Below are 18,404 nucleotides of genomic sequence, written 5' to 3'. Positions count from 1 at the left end.
TCTATGTGATATGGATTCTGAATATGATGTGATATTATTAATAATAATAATATTAATAATGATTTCCTCCCATCCTCGTGCGCGATGCGTCCACCGGCACTAAAATGGAATTCAATCCAGACTACATCTCCTTTGTCGGTTACGACCGATCCCAACATAGGAGTCCTATGTTTCAATTTCCTAAGTTCCGCAATTGATTCCTAAGGCCCAACTTATGCTCTGATACCAACTTTGTCACGACCCATTTCCATGGACCGGACCGGCACTAGGACCTAGGTGGGCTTAAGGCCCCCGAAGCCCATAGTAAGCCTATATTATGCAAATCTCATTTACTATTCATAATTGTGGATACAGGCCCAATAATTTATTTCAATTATGTACCACTAGTACAGTTCATCTACAACCCACTAGAATACAATTGCGGAACTCTACCTGTACATTTACATCATCATTTATTTATCGTTTACAGTCTTCTATACTTATGTCTCAACTCCATAAGATTTTTCTTTCTTCTATTACCTGGAAAAAAAATAGGTAGGCAGGGGTGAGCGCCAAACTCAATGAGTAGGGTTAGATAACCCTCTCACTCCACACAATCATACAGATGCTAAAATATTTTTATTTGTTTATCGATTAAATTTATGATCATGCAGTGTCACACAAATGGCAAAACAACAGCAACCACAATTAGTATCACCTTCATATAATCACATCACGTGGAAATTAGTCAGTGGCACCACCTAAAACCCCAACGAGCCGTCCTCACACATGGCTCGCCCTCTCATACATGTGCACCAGGGAGCCGACCCCCATACGGCCAACTGGTCTAATCCTCATTGACCAGTCCTCTCATTGTTTTTCCATTCTCTTTTTTTAAAAAAAAAATGCCAACAGGAGGCAAACCGGTGGTCTCCATCCAATCTAGATCATCAAGTGCTCACAATAGGAGGCCACCCTGCGGGCTACAATCAAATCTAGATCATCAGGTGCGCAACAACAAGAAGTCATCCTGTGGTTTTCCATATAATCCATATCATCAAGTGCACACGGGGGCGCCGATCTCCCATTTACCCGGCTGACGGTCAAACTCCATATCATATCATATTCAAAATCCATATCACATAGACCGTCCTCACAAATCCATGGTGGTCCACATCATCCCAATTCCACACAAACAAGGCACAGCAATATCACATCACAGGTAATCAACATTATTTAATATCAAAATAGTGCATCACAATATAGCAGTAATGCATGATAACATTTAGTCGTGAATGCATGAATGCAGGCAGATGAGGCGAATTATCTAACACTACTCACAGTTTTTTTGTTGTCCTTCAAAGGACTGCCTTTCTTATTGTGCGCTCCCAGCCTTTGTTCACAGTCCGAAACTTTATAAGTATCTATATATAAGAAAATTCTACATAAGAATTCTAATTTGGAAAATGCAGTTTACATTCATTTATTTGTTTTCGTTACTCGTCGGTTCACTAACTTATCAAACTAAACTGTATATCTATAGTGCATCTTTATTTGATTTATTTCTTCTAATTTATTCGTTAAGTAAAACGTCTAATTATTTGGTAATTAATATTTTATGATACTACTAAAAATATTTAATATGATTAATAATAATAATATTAATAATGATAATACGATTGATCATAATATTCATAACGTTAATAACTTTAGTCGGTATTTAATTCACTGAACTATATATAAATTCATTCCTCTTGTTTATTTATTTATTGTTTATTTATCCCTCTCAATCTTATTCTATATTTTTAATTTCTATGAATAATTTAATCGCTATAAGTAATTTAGTTTCTAAAATACAATTTATTTTCTACCGACTTTTTGGCAGCATCTCCCCTAAAATTTGGATTATCCACCTGTTAAAATATCAACAGTTTATCTAATAATTTCAAACCACACAGCCCATCCATCGGGCAATTAATCAAATGACATTTTCCCATCCTCCTTCAATCTCAACATCACCACACAATCCAATTTATACTTACAATAACATATTTTTAAAACGACCGAAGAGGCAACACTAAGAAAGCTAGAACTACTCACAAGGACCAAAAAATGAACCAAAAAGAACTACAAAGAAAAATGAAGAACGAACATGACAACAGAACGGAACGAACCGAAGGGACGACAAAAAAAAAGGAAGGCAGAACGAAGACGACTAAAAAGAACGCAAAGAAGAAACTTAATTAATTAACTATATTATAACAGAACTAAATCAACTAAAATTTAAAATTAAAAACTAAATTAATTAACTATCATTAATAAAATTAAATTAATTAACTAAAATGTATTTAAATTAATTTATACCCCGATATAATTTTTTTTTTTGTTGAATTTCTGCTAGCTTGGTGATCGGAGGCGTGCTGGAGCGGCGGCTAGGCGGTGGCGATGGCGTGACGAGCTGGGTGAGGCGCGGCGCTTGCTCGATCGAAGGCAGAAGGGGCTGTGGTGGCGCGATGAGCTAGAGGAGGAGCTGGCAATGACGCAGACCCAGTTGCAGGGAAGAAGAAAGGGAAAGAAAGAAAGAAAAAAGGAAAGAAAGAAAGAGAAGAAGAAGAAGAAGAAAGAGGAAGAGAAGAAGAGGAGAAGAGGAGGAGGAGATGAGGTCGACGCAGGAGAGGAAAGGAAGAAGAAGAAAAGAAAAGAAATAAGTATGTCCAACTTCTAGATGATTCCGGTTCGATCCGAACCGGATCGGTCTGATCAACGACTCAGCTAGATTTTTTACTCGATTTGCAGGTTTTTCACATGATTCTCAGGTTATTCATTTGGTTTTCGAAAATCAATTGATTTTCAGGTCCGGTTCGACTATTTTGTTTATTTAGTTCGGTTTCGCAATATTTTTCTCTATTTACTCAATTATAATCCAATATTAATAGTAATGATATTTGATTTTAAGACAATTAATTTATTGCAGTTAAATACATATACATACATTTGTAATCAATTCGTAACTAGGTCCCATTTTATTCATCGAAACTTTTTAAGTGTTCTCTAATCGAAATTCCCGAATAATCTGTTTTTGGGCTTGGGCCCAACTCAAAAATTTGGGCTCGATTTGAGACTGTGTTACATTTACAGCCACACAGTCAAAATTTCTTATTTTTGATTTAAATTAAATTTGAAAATTTTCGAAAATAAAAATTCGGTGTATTACAATCTCCCCCCCTTAAGACAATTCGTCCTCGAATTGAGTCTAGTGGAAAAGAATGAGAATGGACAGAGAGATAGAATTTCAAAGTCATAGGAATACTTCATTTTCAAATGACAGCTCCAGAACACATATATTGATCGAGGAAAGATGAGTAGAGGTATTCTGGTTGTTCTTCTATTACCAATTATCTTATTTAAAGCAACGTTTTGTTCCATGTTCGCATTACTTGCCTAAGGTTACAAGAAGCTTCGTCTAAGAGACGTAAGTTTAAGGAAAATTATCTTGTAACCCTTGCTTTTTTATACTATCGCAGGACGATTGCGAGTTTATTTACACAAGTCCTATCTTTCTTATAATATATTTGTTGTACTAGCGTAATTATTTAAATAGCTCCTTTACTAAGGACATCTCTGCACTATTAGTTATCTTACTCTACAGGGATTATCCACACTTTCTATTAATCGCCGTCCTTACATCTAACACTTATTCCTTAAATTATCTTAACATATATCATTAAAGTTGACTTCATAATAACCGCTCATTTCACTTAGGTTGTTTATTAATTCATCTTAATGATAGTAAAGCAATACTTATCAGCATTCCTTCCACTTAGTTTCTTTATACTACGAATCATGATTTTTCACGATTTATCCGATCACTATCGTTTCACCCTAATATTTATTATCCAATAACAGTTTCTTAAGTCCCGACATAACACTGTCTTACAATTCCGACATTACACCATTAAGTAGACATCACTAACTCAATTTCTTTCACCCAACTCTGTGCGTCAACTAAATAATTTATTGTTCCATATAAAAGTTCAGTTTATACCTTAATTATGAAATAATCGCAAGGTCCTACTCCACATTTATAATATTAAGCTAATTGTTTAATTTTCATCCAAGTTTTAAAATATAGTATCAATTTTATCTATCTCACCCTTTTCTTATTTAAGTTTAGCAAGGTATTTCTCACTTCCTTAAATTGTTCATTTAACCTTATCAACTCTAGTTTCTCAGGTTAGCACAATGCCACCTGGTGTTCTTATCTCAACCTCAATAATATCAACTAATATCTGTACATTTCACTAATTAATCACTATTCTCGGACTTTCCTCTTGAAGTTTAATTGTTTAATAAATTTATGGGTTGTTTACATCTACTACTGTTATTCATTTTCAGATAGCCCCCTAATCAATTTAAGCATTGTCTCACAGAAGGATCAACTTGAATATTCTTTTTTTCTTTTGCTGCAGCCATCTTGTCAGGATTTAAATTTATAATTTTAATATTTATCAACTTGTCACATATTACATTGTATTGTATTAACATATCTTTTACTCCAAAACGTTCTCTAAAGTAGAATAGCTTCTTATGATTTCGTAAATTACCGGCAATGTAAGTTTCCACATCAAGTCTCTTTAATTCTGTGTCACAATTTACTACAGTTAAAAAGGCACAGTACTCAAAATTTCTATTTTTTTTTTTTAATATATCTATTTCTAAGTTTCACTGCTTTATATCTCTTATTCCCAAGTTAATCTACAGTTCATTTCTGTTACTGATGTCAAATCTCTTTTTCTTAAGAAAGTTCTATTCAATGGTTTCATTTATAATAATAGTTTGCAACACTAATTATCTCATATCAGACATTTTATCAACTGTCTACTAAAGATTTTGAGGCAAATAAAGTCTTGATTTACTAATAGTATTAATATACATTATTTCGCTGATATAAATCATTTCTATTAATCGTATATCAAAAATTCAACTAATGAGTTATCAACTACAGCCTAGGTTGACCATCCTTGGGTAACTGACTATATCTAAAAAATTCAAAATAATTTTTTTTTTTTCCACGTTGTAACAATATCAGCATGTCACACACACATAACTTTAAAATTCTTATAATAATATTTGCATTGACCTTAATGTCATTTAAATACCAATATCAATCGCGGTATAAAAATATTTTTATCAAGTTTGAAAATCAATACCCGCTGTATTTTTTTTGAAAACCTTTGTTATTTCACAAAAATGAATTGTATATTCCACGGAGGACAATCCTCAAATCATCAAGTTCCAGTCTTCTGTTACATATTTCATCCCTAAATGATCTTCTAACCAAGAATATTCTAATATCCATCATTATTTATTCCTTTGGCTATTTCTAGTCTGTCAAGTATATTAGTTCACACCTTAATTCAAATTTTTTTTTTTTCAAAGGTTATTTTTATTTTATTATTATTATATTATTATTATTATTATATTATTATTATTATTTTTATTTATTATTATCTTTATCTTTATTTTTACTATTAGTATTATTTTGTATACATATTTCTTACATTTGAGCTTTATTTCTTTCCCAATTTATTTTTATTATTTTTAATATTTCTTTATCCTTCATATCTCTTTAGTGTACCCAACCTCATTTAAGTCTTATCCGTAAAGAGTTTTAAGGATGGGTACATGAATCTATGGCGTTCCTAAGGTCATTGCTTCTTAGCTTTCTTTATTCTAATTTAAATTTTTTTTTTTTTTTTTCAATCTCTACTTTATTATGAGTTATCTTTGACCTTTATCCTCTTCCAAATTTTGTTACATTTTGCTTTTATTTTACTTAGCACCTCAATCTAATTTTGTACTTAATGCTTGAAAGCAGATTTTATATACGTTTCTTATAATAACTTAGATTCACAATTACTACTAGTTCTTTTTACATAACTCTCTACCCAGATATATCAAATTCCCTTAATTATTAAGTTTTCCTATAGCATCCACATTCCTTTCCCCATTCATTCCCCCATTTGTGATTTAAAGTTATCATCATCTTCTACATTCATTTTATTATAATTAATTCATCAACTTAGTCTAGCCCACTAAGTATCCTACATGTACTAGAATCTTAATTATATCATATCTAATACACTTACTACACTTTTTACCTTATAAATTTTTTTTTTTTTTTTAATTTATAACAACTATCCCTTACATACACACTAGTTCCCTAAGTCTGTTAACCGATTCAATTGAATGCTCAACTTATCATTTTCTTTTTCGTAAATTTTCTCATATAGATTTTACTAATTCCATGGCTGTAATTACTTCTATTATCTATTAGTCAATCTTTTCCATATTAATCAAATTTTAAATTCAAACCTTTGCCCAATTATTTACTACTTTTAATCTATATTAAAACACCCAAAATCTTACCTTCATGCTAATTGTTCAAGGAAGTTTATCTGCTTCTTATTCTGTTTAGTTACTTTTGCCTCACCTCAATATGACCTATCAGAAATTATGTGTCTTCACATTTACTCTTATGGTTAAATTACCTTTTCTTTTATATTGCTTTATAACTCTATTTAAATTCTATATGCGAGAATTACCCTAATCAACTACCTTTCAACTACCTTTTGTTGTACTTAACACAATTTATCGTTTCTACGTTTGACTTTATTTAATTATTCCAATAAATTTCTATTCTCCTTAATATTCTACTGAGAAATTTACAAATTTCCTCTTTTTACATCCTTAAGTTTTGCCTTGGTTAATTGAGGATTTCTTGTCTAGTATGATTGTTTATCCTAAATCCTCCCTTTCTAATTTAGATTACAATTTCCACTATGTAATCCCTAACCGCAACATTTCTTAGAATTTAATCTATATCTTAATTGAAATTTTCATTCAAATTCATATTTCTATACCATTTATTATTAATTTATCACTATTATTTTCTGTAGGCCTAATTTAGTCCTCGGGATAGATAATAAATCAAAATTGCAATCGTTGTAGAGAATCGACAGAACAATAAAACTAAACAATTAATTGCAACTTCACAACAAAAACAATTTCCAATAAATACTAAAACATTTTTTTTATATATATAATTATTCAAATAAACTGACTTTCTTATTGTCTTTAAAACTCTGAATTTTTTTCTAACAGTTTCAAGTAATTCACGAAGCAGTGTCTCTTGTTGGATCAAGGTGTACTGGGTGATCAGGCCATTACACCAATTTCCAACTGATTTTCTGCTTCAAAATTTATGGAGAGGATTTAGCAAAACTCAAAATTTATTTTATCAACGTCAGTTACCAGACCTGTTTTATAATTTACTATTATTTATCAACCTTTAATTCTCATCCTAAGTTTCATATAGATTTCCTCCCATCCTCGTGCGCGATGCGTTCCACCGGCACTAAATGGAATTCAATCCAGACTACATCTCCTTTGTTGGTTACGGCCGATCCCAACATAGGAGTCCTATGTTTCAATTTCCTAAGTTCCGCAATTGATTCTTAAGGCCCAACTTATGCTCTGATACCAACTTTGTCACGACCCATTTCTATGGACCGGACCGGCACTAGGACCTGGGTGGGCTTAAGGCCCCCGAAGCCCATAGTAAGCCTATATTATGCAAATCTCATTTACTATTCATAATTGTGGATACAGGCCCAATAATTTATTTCAATTATGTACCACTAGTACAGTTCATCTACAACCCACTAGAATACAATGCGGAACTCTACCTGTACATTACATCATCATTTATTTATCGTTTACAGTCTTCTATACTTATGTCTCAACTCCATAGGATTTTTCTTTCTTCTATTACCTGAAAAAAATAGGTAGGCAGGGGTGAGCGCCAAACTCAATGAGTAGGGTTAGATAACCCTCTCACCCCACACAATCATACAGATGCTAAAATATTTTTTATTTGTTATCGATTAAATTTATGATCATGCAGTGTCACACAATGGCAATACAACGCAACCACATTAGTATCACCTTCATATAATCACATCACGTGGAAATTAGTCAGTGGCACCACCTAAAACCCCAACGAGCGTCCCTAACACATGGCTCTCCCTCTCATACATGTGCACCAGGAGCCGACCCCCATACGGCCAATGGTCTACTCCTCACTGACCAGTCCTCTCATTGTTTTTCCATTCTCTCTCTTTTTTTTTTAAAAAAAAAAAAAAAAAAATGCCAACAGGAGGCAACCCGGTGGTCTCCATCCAATCTAGATCATCAAGTGCTCACAACAGGAGGCCACCCTGCGGGCTACAATCAAATCTAGATCATCAGGTGCGCAACAACAAGAAGCCATCCTGTGGTTTTCCATATAATCCATATCATCAGGTGCACACGGGGGCGCCGATCTCCCATTTACCCGGCTGACGGTCAAACTCCATATCATATCATATTCAGGATCCATATCACATAGACGTCCTCACAAATCCATGGTGGTCCACTTCATCCCAATTCCACACAAACAAGGCACAGCAATATCACATCACAGGTAATCAAGCATTATTTAATATCAACAAATAGTGCATCACAATATAGCAGTAATGCATGATAACATTTAGTCGTGAATGCATGAATGCAGGCGGATGAGGCGAATTATCTAACACTACTCACAGTTTTTTGTTGTCCTTCAAAGGACTGCCTTTCTTATTGTGCGCTCCTGGCCTTTTTCTTCACAGTCCGAAACTTTATAAGTATCTATATAATAAGAAATTCTACATAAGAATTCTAATTTGGAAAATGCAGTTTACATTCATTTATTTGTTTTCATTTATTTGTTTTCGTTACTCGTCGGTTCACTAACTTATCAAACTAAACTGTATATCTATAGTGCATCTTTATTTGATTTATTTCTTCTAATTATTCGTTAAGTAAAACGTCTATTTATTTGGTAATTAATATTTTTAAATACTACTAATCAAAATATTTAATATGATTAATAATAATAATATTAATAATGATAATACGATTGATCAGATAATATTCATAACGTTAATAACTTTAGTCGGTATTTAATTCACTGAACTATATATAAATTCGTTCCTCTTGTTATTTATTTATTGTTTATTTATCCCTCTCATAATCTTATTCTATATTTTTAATTTCTATGAATAATTTATCGCTATAAGTAATTAGTTTTTAAAATACAATTTATTTTCTACCGACTTTTCGGCAGCATCTCCCCTAAAATTTGGATTATCCACCTGTTAAAATATCAACAGTTTATCTAATAATTTCAAGCCACACAGCCCATCCATCGGGCAATTAATCAAATAACATTTTCCCATCCTCCTTCAATCTCAACATCACCACACAATCCAATTTATACATTACAATAACATTATTTTTAAACTACCTTAATTATATCAACACTAATATTATAAAGCTATTAACTACTCACAATGACCAAATTAAATTAACCAAATTAATTAACTACAAATAAAATTAATTTAATTAACTAACATTACTAACATTAACTTAACTAAACTAATTGACTACAAATAATAAAATTAATTTCATTAACTAATACTACTAAATTAATTAACTGCAAATAATAAACTTAATTTAATTAACTAATATTATTAACATTAACTAAATCAACTAAAATTATTAAAATTAAACTAACTAAATTTAATTAACTATCATTAATAAAATTAAATTAATTAACTAAAATGTATTTAAATTAATTTATACCCCGATATAATTTTTTTTTTTGTTGAATTTCTGCTAGCTTGGTGGTCGGAGGCGTGCTGGAGCGGCGGCTAGGCGGTGGCGATGGCGTGACGAGTGGGTGAGGCGACGCTTGCTCGATCGAAGGCAGAAGGGGCTGTGGTGGCGCGATGAGCTAGAGGAGGAGCTGGCAGTGACGCAGACCCAGTTGCAGGGAAGAAGAAAGGGAAAGAAAGAAAGAAAAAGGAAAGAAAGAAGAGAAGAAGAAAAAAAAGAGGAAGAGAAGAAGAGGAGAAGAGGAGGAGGAGATGAGGTCGACGCAGGAGAGGAAGGAAGAAGAAGAAAAGAAAAGAAATAAAGTATGTCCAACTTCTAGATGATTCCGGTTCGATCCGAACCGGATCGGTCTGATTCAACGACTCAGCTAGATTTTTACTCGATTTGCAGGTTTTTCACATGATTCTCAGGTTATTCATTTGGTTTTCGAAAAATCAATTTGATTTTCAGGTCCGGTTCGACTTATTTTGTTTATTTAGTTCGGTTTCGCAATATTTTCTCTATTTACTCAATTATAATACAATATTAATAGTAATGATATTTGATTTTAAGACAATTAATTTATTGCAGTTACATACATATACATACATTTGTAATCAATTAGTAACTAGAGTCCCATTTTTTTCATCGAAACTTTTTAAGTGTTCTCTAATCGAAATTCCCGAATAATCTGTTTTTGGGCTTGGGCCCAACTCAAAAATTTGGGCTCGATTTGAGACTGTGTTACATTTACAGCCCACACAGTCAAAATTTCTTATTTTTGATTTAAATTAAATTTGAAAATTTCGAAAATAAAAATTCGGTGTATTACAATTATATCCTTTATTTTTTAAAAAAATTTACAATATGATAAACATTTGATATTATTATTAAATAATAAAAAATAAAAGTTTTTAATTTTTAAATAAAAATTCTAAATCTGTTTTATAATATTTTATTTCTTTTAATTATGAAAGTTATGAATAAAGTTTGTGAAATTTTTAAATTAAAATATAGTTTTTTATTTTTATCAAGTGAATGCATTTTCCATTTTCTGTTTTCTAGTTTTCATTTTCTAAGAATACAACCATAATTTCTTCAAACTTGGTAATCTTTCTATAGTTGTATATTAGTTTTTGAGTTATTACTCCCTCCGTCGACCTTTCCTTTTTTTTGTTTTTCCCAAAATATAGTCCACTTTTTTTTTAAAAAAAATTATAAGTAATCCTTAAATTATTGTTGTTATACTCTTATTAAATTTTATCTTATTTTCAATAACTGTCTTTAATTCTTACTTATTATTTCAATATAATAATTACTTATGTGTTATTTAAGATGATATAATAGGAAAGTTATATGAATAAAATTGCCCTTTAACTATAATAATTGTTATTTTCTTAATCTGTGTGAAAATAGAAAGTAGAATATATTTTTGGGACGGAGGGAGTACTAAGCAAACTCAACAAATGTCTATTTTCAGTTTTCCATACTTAATTGTGGTGTACTAATTGATTTCGCATTCCTAACCTCACAATTTTAGAAACTCTACTATTATTCAACAAAAACTTTCATTTTATTTTTCAAAATAGTTTGACATTGTCGTTGATATCAGTTATTTTACATTAAGATCAAGAATTTTTTTAGAAAATGAATAATATGTTAGGATTAGACATGCCAAATGAATATAGTTATGGACCAAGCTAATAAAAATAGAAATTTTTTAAATATTATTCTCATTTTATTCTTTTTTTTTCTTTCAGTGTATAGTCAGAAATACCGACCTTTAGGGATGGAGCTACAACAACTAAAGTGGGGTCAATTGGTCCCACTCAATATTTAAAAAAAAGTTATAAATTTGGGTTGAAATGATAAAAAAAAAATTAAAAAGTACATAATAAGTGAAAAATTTTAGAGTTTTTAATCTAATTGATCCCACTAAAAAATGAAATTAAGACCCCACTAAAAAATATCTCTAGCTCTGTCACTGCCTACATTTCATTATAAATTTATTTTTCATTGATTTAGTCTATAAATAACACCCTAAATCCGGTTTAAGTCACTCGATCCTAATATGCTTTTATAATATAGTTAGGTCTAAGACTAATTTTGAAAAGATACCTTATTGTCAAATAACCATTAGTAAATAACCAAAGGTTAAACTTGTCATGTGGTTATCTTACCTTTTTATGATAAATAATAACAAAATAATAACAATGATAAATAATACCTCGATTGTCAACCATTGCATGGATTTTATTGAAAGATAAATTTAGGCTTCTATGCTCCTTGAAATGGTGGAAAAGAGACATGTTCAGATGCCAAATGTTTTCATTTTCCCATAGATTGTCGAGGGAGAGATCAATCACGTGAGCTGTGGTGGAGTTGCAGGTGACTCTCTCCCATTCACAACAATCATTCTTTGCCTCATCAATCCATGAAGGGAGAATTGGAAACTTGGAACCATACTCATCGGATTGAAGAGACGCCTTGAATTGTAAGAGAGCTAATCTCTCTTCTTCAAAGCAACCATTATTTCCTCGGATTTGAACCCAAAAGATCAAACACAACAGTAAGCACTTCAATATTAACAAGCACAACTCCATTTACAAATGCAATGTTCACTCCGACCACGCGAGTTTATTTATATTCAAAGCGTTCATTGCCTTTGTGAAAGTGGGTCACTATATAAAAACTATTCCTAGTTCTTTTTTTTTTTTTTTTTAATTTTATAACATTTTTATAATTTTTAAAATATAATGAAAAAAATTTATGAATCTAAAACGAGATTAGTCCCATATCCAAATAAAAAATATGAAAATACTCAAAAAGAGTAAAATGCAAAATTAATTTTTTATTGTTTTTATTAAAAGTGAATGTTGATACTCTAAATATAAACTTATTTGAATATCCACATAAAATTTTGGGTAAACCCAATGTAAATGATGTCAATGATGATATTATACCAAATGAAAATATACTTATGTATATCAAGAGAAAAATAAAAAATTTAGTTAGTATTTATTTATTTATTTTTAATCCTGTTTGAATAGGAAGCGCCAAAGTACTTTAACATGATTAGATTATGACGAAATATCTAAATTTAACCCTCAACTTTTCTACTTTAATTTTATGATACTCTCAAATTTTATTTAGACTAATTATAAATTTGGTGTCTGGACTTTATAAAATATTTTATTTTGGTATCTCAATAGAAAACGTTTACAATCAAGTTTTCAAACTCATTAAAAATTTTCAATCAAATATCACCTGTTTACATAATATGCTGGAATTATATTTAAAATTTGTGGGGCCCACCTAGCTTTTAAGAATGTGCTTATTAGGATCCAAGTAGGAAAACCACGTCGGATTAATGTGATATAAACATCATTAGTAGTAGTGTACTTACTAATTTGCCCTTATTAGATGTTGTTGGGAGAAAGGGACGAGGAAATAGAAGTGTCGACTAGGTATTCTTTGAAATTCCTTTAGAACACAGAAAGAACAAAGGAGTTGGTATTCTCTTAATGAACAAACTATATTCACTTCGAAATCATCATTGGGAAAGGGAGAATACATTTTAAAAGAACGATCGAGTTGGTAAGGGTCGAGGATTTGAAATGCTTTAATACAAGTTAGGTCTCAGACTTACGAGCAATCATTGATTTTTTTTTTATTCGAAGCATGACATAGTCCTTCTAGATTTTGGGTTTTCTTCGTGTGGTATCTATTATGCGTGAAATGTGAGTTGGTTTAAGGTTGCGATTATTTTCTTGGTTTTATGTATTATTGTTTTTCTTTTAAACTGGATGCAAGACAGTTTATTTAGGTGTTGATTTGTGATTGTTTACTATCTATTATGCATGAATAATACTAACCCTTTTGGATTTGTTTGAATGAAAAATTTTTATTACTGAGATATAGAATCAAGGAACAGAAAGTTGAATGCTTTAAGATGTGAATTTTTTATTGGCTTTTGTTTACTTTTTATTTGCTTTTTGACTTTGAAATAATTCCAAAATATATAATTTTAGATAATGCAGCATGATTTTGATTATTTTATACCGTAGGATGGCATTATCTGTGATTTATGTGTATTATGGTGGCATTTTCATGAATGATGAGAAAGTGTCCCTAAGGAATATGTGTGGTGAGGGTTTCATGGAGGTGGAGGCCGATATTGGTAATTTCCCACTGAAAACTTGTGTTCACAATATCCAAAAAAGGATAGAAATTAAATTAGAGCACTTCATACAAATGCATTTTAAAAGAGTTGAGGACAACTTTACATGCGGGTTTAGGACTATTTGGAATGGGTCCATTGTAGATATGCATAGCCATGCCCACCAGTTTAGTTCGAACGGAATCGAACCGAAACTGAACCATATTGTAGACGAACCATAACTGGATCGAAATCGGCGATTCAAAATTTTTTGGTAGTTCAAGGGCCAGTTAAGGTTCATGTGAATGTTAAAATATGAATCTAAATTGGCCCAAAATCGACGGTTTCGAATCGAAAATTTTCTATTTTTATTTTAAAATGATAATCACTTAGCCTATTTTATACATCTCTAAAAGTCTCAATAATATTTTACCACATAATATACTTTATTTAAATTTTTTTTTTAAAATGTACTTTACTTAAAAGTCTCTAAAAGTTCAAAATCTATTAGAATCGATTTAAAATATATATATATGTAACGTCCCATTTTTCTATTGAATCGAATCGTTGCTTAGAGTCGAGTCGGGCTGATCCAAAACCCGGTTCGAGCCATTAGATTCTAGAGTGGGCTAGAATGGGATGAAATTGAAATAAGGAAAAGAAGTGGACTTACTTGAAGGAAACAAAAAGATCAAAGTATAAGGATTAGGACTTAATTTCACTAAAGTATAAAGTTGAGGTATTGAGTTGTACCATGTTGACACTTGAGGTACCATTTGGTAATTTTCACATAAAAATCAATGACATTCTAGAGACTACCCGTGGATTCCATTTCATTTTCATTTCTTCATCCTTATCTTCATCTTCTTCCTCTACTTTCCTCTTACACTTTCTTTTCTCCATCACGTTTAATGGTGGGGAAGATTTTAATGGGAGTTACGCATTAATTCAACTTCTATTCTATCCAAGTAAGTAAACCTTCTTGAATTTCATACTTGACTCATTTGGTGATATTGTTAGATAATTTATAAGAACTCTATTGTATAGGAGAGGTGAGCCAAAAGTAGAAGGAAGCTAAAAGAAGAGCTTAAGCTTATTGGCGTAAAGGTGTGCTATCTCTTTTAGTTTAATCAATTTCCTTGCATGAGAATTTGTGTCGTGTGTTGATAATGAGAAAATATGTTGTTGAATGTTGAGTAAGAAGACTGAAAATGGTGAAAAAGCATGAGATGAAATGAATAAATGAAGTAGATATTGAGTTTTTGCTGAAACAAGTTTTGCTGGAAAAGTTACCAGTAACTTCACCTTGATTTTTACCCCATTTAACGATGGAATTAGGAATTATCATAGAAGAGTTATTTGTTCCTCTATGTGTTAGCTTTACATGGGTTTTTGAATCATTCAAATCGGAGTTGTATATTGAGAGATATGGTCAAAAGAGTACAGACTGTGCAGGCTGGAAAACGCGCGCGCGCGAATTGCATGAAGAGCTCGCGATCGCGACTTTCATTTGCGCGCTCGCGACTTTCACCTGAAACTCTCTGACTCTCATTTGGTGCTTTACGCGCTCGCGATTTTGCACTTCGCGCTCGCGACTTAGCCCTTGGCCTGTAAGCGCTCGCGACCTTCCTCGCGCGCTCGCGAAGTTGGCCTGGGAACTCACTGTCTCTCATTTTGCACTCTACGCGCTCGCGACTTTCAAGTGCGCGCTCGCGACTTGTGCCCGATAACACACAGACTCTCATTTTTTGCATCTCGCGCTCGCGACTTTGAAAGACGCGCTCACGACATGTGTTTTCATGCACTTTTGGACTTCTTTTTCAATGCAATTGTATTCCTTTGCTTCACTTATATGCCTCCAATCATTTTAACACAAAAATACAACATTAAATCATGTATCAAAACAACATGCAAGCATGCAAATGATGTGAAATGAGGTAAACACAACTTGTAATTGTATTCTATGCAATTGTGAAATGATGTAAAATGGTGTATGAAGTTACGAATTCTATGTAATTGTATTCTTTTCTCAACTTGTATGTCTTCAACCATTTTAAAACAAAAAGACAACATGAACACATGTATAAACACAAAATGCAAGCATGCAAATGGTGTGAAAATAACATGACACAAGCATGCAAGTTATGACACAGTTATTTTGCTTATTGTCATTCCATTAATATGCTCCATTGAGGTTAGGTAGAAACCATGTAGATAAGGCTATGTCCCGACATAGAATAGCAGATCTGCGCCCCATACAGTTTGGTACTCCGGCTACAGGCCGTTGAGTGGATATGATTATACAGGCCATAGCAGCCAAGCATACAGTTTCATCCAGTTTCATACAGTTTCTCTTATCACTTCGGTTTCACTATAACCTTATGGAGCTATACAGTTATATCGACTATAAATTGCATAAGCATACAGTATACTAAACAGCAAGAAAGATCATTAAGGGAAAATGAAAGTATCATGATATGTGTGCTTACATTCCATATGTGAGTAAATGTTTATTTCTACATATGTATGTGCTTATATGTTTCTTCATTCATTGTGATATTCACTGAGTTTAATCAAAGTTGCAGAGTTCATACAACATAAAGAACATCAGGTAAGAGTATGATAGTATCATGTTATTATGCTTACAAGTTTATTTATTGACTCTTAAGGAGCCATACAGTCACGAGATGTTATTAATCATAACTTATATGATGTGACTAAAAGTGCATAAGTCATACAGCATAATGAATAGCAAGTAAGACAATGAACATATACTGTTATGTAATCTTACATGTTTATTGTTTCATTCATACAACACAATGAACAGCAGGTAAGATCATGATAGTATCATAAAGTGTGATTTAAGGTTCATGTAAAGGATTATGAGATAATTATGATGTTTATGAATTAGAAGTTTATTCGTTGCTATAAAGAGACATTTATGTTGAAATTTACTGATCTATGAGTATCAATGCTTTATGAAATTTATATTTTAAGTTAGTTGCCATCGCACTTTGTTTCGTATGTGAATTATGAGCACCACTGAGTTTTATACTCAACGCGTCGATTTTTATCACGCGTAGGTTGAAGATCGTGGTTGGTACTTGAAGACTTGAGGAGTACGTTCAAAGCAGAAATGACTAATTTGGGAGTAGTAGATTGAGAGTTATAATTAAGAATTGGCATGTATTAGAATTATGGCATGTATTAAGAATTATGGCATGTATTAAGATTTATGGCATGTATAATTATTACATTTGTTAGAGCTTATGTGATTGGAAAATAATTGAAGCATGTAATTATTGTGGTGTAAGTATTTGGAGGAAATGATTGAATATGAAATATGTTACTATAGTTGGTATGATTAGGTCATGAAAACTTGATATAGATTCTGAATGAAATTAATTGCTAGATATTAAATGCTATTGAGGATTTATACAATTATGAAAAGATATAAAGTGTTATTGTGTTATGATGATTCTTTGGAGACGTTGGAAGTTTAGAGTGTAATTGGGAGTAGTTTTATTCATATTTTTCATACAGTGATATCCGCATGACAGGACATAGGTTCAACCAGATTGTAGCGTCTCGGCTCGGTTCATTCGGGTTAACGGGTGGACCGGGAAGGGATGTTACAATTTTTGGTATCAGAGCCTAGGTTTAGGCGGTTCTCGGACTATATGTGTATCTATGTAGGAAGTTATATTTTTGCAGTGAGAATAGGAGTAATTGAAGTTAAAGACATACCATATTGGTTTGCTTAGAAACAACAGCCATTGGAGAATGATGTCGTGGTAAGCGGAGTATATTGAGGTTTCTATTGATGATTAATGGTTATATCCTTTGACCATTATTCATGGAGGATATGTTTAGAGAATAATGGATAGGGAATTCGATGTAGTGGTATTGGAGATGAAATATTATTGAGGCATTAAGGATTTGTGTACTTTTGTGAGTTGATATGAGTTCTACCTGTTATAAGTATTATGAGATGTATTTTGAAACTGATTTTTATCCATGATTGTATAGCGTGAATGACTTGTAAAAATTTTGTTCATGTTGACTCCAAGAAGCATAGTTATGCTTATGAACAATGATTTTGCTATGAAAATTCTTCTTTTCTCTGAACACTTTAAAAAAAAAAAATAAATATTTCAAGTGTGGTTTTTAAAGTTTTGATAAATGGAAGGATTGTTTTATAAATGACAATGAAGTCACTTGTATAATTCATAACTGAGCTATGAAGTACATTGGTTTATGACTTAAACAAGAAAATAATATATGTATATACAGATGTAAGATGTAGTGTAACCTTGTATGGTTGTGTACGCAAAAAGCTATGTTAAGGTATGCATGATGTGACTGTGAAATGTATGCATAAAATGCATGAATGTGTGTACATGTGCCTATGGAAGGAGTATGTTGAGGATGAGTTGCTAGTATTATCTAATAAGAAAACAAACTGATTCGGATTTAAGGACATTAGAATCTATTACGAAGAGTATTGAGTTTATATGTATTGATGTTA

The 18,404-nt window shown here is 31.8% G+C and overlaps 2 long non-coding RNA genes across 2 annotated transcripts; both read right to left on the bottom strand.

The window, feature by feature from the left end:
• Positions 1-11: 11 nt before the first annotated feature.
• On the bottom strand, positions 12-2,595 carry LOC149491952 (uncharacterized). The gene is made up of 3 exons (XR_016319207.1): positions 2,344-2,595; positions 1,321-1,403; positions 12-519 (listed from the first exon to the last, which is right to left on the bottom strand). It is a non-coding gene; the product is annotated as an uncharacterized LOC149491952 (long non-coding RNA).
• Positions 2,596-7,734: 5,139 nt separating this feature from the next.
• LOC149491951 (uncharacterized) lies at positions 7,735-9,803 on the bottom strand. The gene is made up of 3 exons (XR_016319209.1): positions 9,706-9,803; positions 8,626-8,709; positions 7,735-7,813 (listed from the first exon to the last, which is right to left on the bottom strand). It is a non-coding gene; the product is annotated as an uncharacterized LOC149491951 (long non-coding RNA).
• Positions 9,804-18,404: the final 8,601 nt, after the last annotated feature.

This window comes from Jatropha curcas, unplaced genomic scaffold (genome assembly GCF_041381405.1).
Source record: "Jatropha curcas cultivar XTBG-Jc1 unplaced genomic scaffold, XTBG_Jcur_1.0 HiC_scaffold_212_pilon, whole genome shotgun sequence".
NCBI lineage: Eukaryota > Viridiplantae > Streptophyta > Magnoliopsida > Malpighiales > Euphorbiaceae > Jatropha > Jatropha curcas.
Note: the sequence above shows the minus strand (reverse complement) of the source record. Positions and strands in the feature narration are given on the sequence as shown.